This window comes from Ovis canadensis, chromosome 24 (assembly GCF_042477335.2).
Source record: "Ovis canadensis isolate MfBH-ARS-UI-01 breed Bighorn chromosome 24, ARS-UI_OviCan_v2, whole genome shotgun sequence".
Taxonomy (NCBI): domain Eukaryota; kingdom Metazoa; phylum Chordata; class Mammalia; order Artiodactyla; family Bovidae; genus Ovis; species Ovis canadensis.
This window is the reverse complement of record NC_091268.1, coordinates 35,132,740-35,134,555: the sequence shown is the minus strand read 5'-3', so window position 1 is coordinate 35,134,555 and position 1,816 is coordinate 35,132,740. Positions and strand designations below refer to the sequence as shown.

At 48.6% G+C, this 1,816-nt stretch overlaps 1 non-coding gene across 1 annotated transcript; it reads left to right on the top strand.

Moving 5' to 3' along the window:
• Positions 1-388: 388 nt before the first annotated feature.
• On the top strand, positions 389-470 carry TRNAL-UAG (transfer RNA leucine (anticodon UAG)). Its single transcript has one exon. It is a non-coding gene; the product is annotated as a tRNA-Leu (tRNA).
• The last annotated feature ends 1,346 nt before the right edge of the window (positions 471-1,816 follow it).

The window sequence follows — 1,816 nt, the reverse complement described above, 5'->3', positions numbered from 1 at the left end:
TCCCCGAAAACCGGGTTCCGTGCGGACCTGCAGCTCGGCCTTGAGCAAGCGCCGGTGCAGCACTGCCCCCACGTGGTCGTAGGCAGTATGTTGCCCTCACGGAAAAGCAAACGCAAACATAGATGGCGATTGAGTCTTAACATTTTGGAACTCTTTTTTTTCCTTTTTAATGCTGCGGCCCGACTGTATTTACTACTGCGGATAACGAGAGCACTCCGATTCCGAAGCCCGGAAGGAAGCCACGAGGTCAGGACGTGGAAACTGGCGCCAGAGACGCCAGGCTGATATCTGGCAAACATAGAACAATGGAGGGAGGCAGGGTTTGAAGAGAGCGAGGCGCCGCGTCATGAGACTAATATAGTACGTGTGGGAGATGCTGTTAGCGGGAGGTAGCGTGGCCGAGTGGTCTAAGGCGCTGGATTTAGGCTCCAGTCATTTCGATGGCGTGGGTTCGAATCCCACCGCTGCCACACCTTGCGGGTTTCACTTTTTCAACTTCTGAATCATCCTCTCCCAGTTACTCTTAGCATTTTTCGGTGTGTGTTTGTTTTTCAACCTTCTGACGCCTTTTTTTTTTTTTTTTTAATGGAATGAGGAAGAGAGGGGGAAAGGAGGAAACTGCAGCTCGGGGGCCCCTCACTCCTTTAGCCTAATATACAAACCCACCAATCCTGCCACCTAAAAATACGAAAACGTCTCCCTATTTGCATGGTAAAGCATCTGAGATACTTTAAGAAGCTCGCATCAGACTGCGCTTTTGATTTAAGGCTTCAAAGCCTGAGGCCCAGGGAGTGGGCCTCTTTACCTTCCAGTGACAGAGAGTAGGTGGGGAGGGGGGGAGGTGGATTTTAATGAAGACTTCACTTAGGAAGGGTCCCTTTCTGGCCTCTCTGGTCTGCAGAGAGCTGAGACTGACTCCATAAATCCCTGTTGGTAGAAACTGTCAGGTGACCCTATGGAGGGTCTGGGGGCTCGAGATCCCCGCCCTAGGTGGGCTTATCAGCCTAGAAGTCCCAGCTTCATTGATCCACCTCTTACTTGTTTTTGTGCTTGTTTATTTACTCATTCAACAACAATTTATGAAGGGCCTACTATTAATATTTAGTCCTAGATTGGGCTTTCCAGGTGGCTCAGTGGTAAAGAATCTGCCTGCCAATGCAGGAGATGAAAGAGACAGGGGTTCAATTCTTGGGTCGGGAAGATCCCCTGGAGAAGGAAATGGCAACCTGCTCTAGTATTTCTGCTTGGGACACTCATGGACAGAGGAGCCTGGCTGCGCTACAGTTCATGGGGTTGCAGAGTCAGACACGAAACAGGAAGATCAACTTGAGGCTAAAGAGGAACAGGGCAGGTCCTGACACGCACGAAGTTCACAGCCACTGAACTTTCTTCCATTATACCTGTGAGGATTATTGAACAGCATGAGGAAGCGGATCCCTCTGAGGAGATTACATTTAGTCATTATATCTCCTTAGACTTCTGTTGGCTGGGACAGCTTCTTAAACTTTCCTTGTTTTTGATGACCCCCAAGTTCTGAGTAAGGCATTTTGTAGAAAGTTTCTCAATTACTTTGATTTTTTTTCAAAATTAGGATTTGGGGGCTTAGAACCTTAAGGGATTTTGAAAGGAAGACCACAGAGCTAAAGTGCCGTTCTCTTCCACACCAAGAGTACACGCTATCAGGCCTTCTCTGGAGGTCCAGTGGTTAGGACTCTGCCCTTCCAATGCAGGGGGTGGCAGGCTCTGTCCTTGGTGGGGAACTAATATCCCCCAAGTATGGCTGAAAAAAAAAAGTACACATTATCAACATGATTTG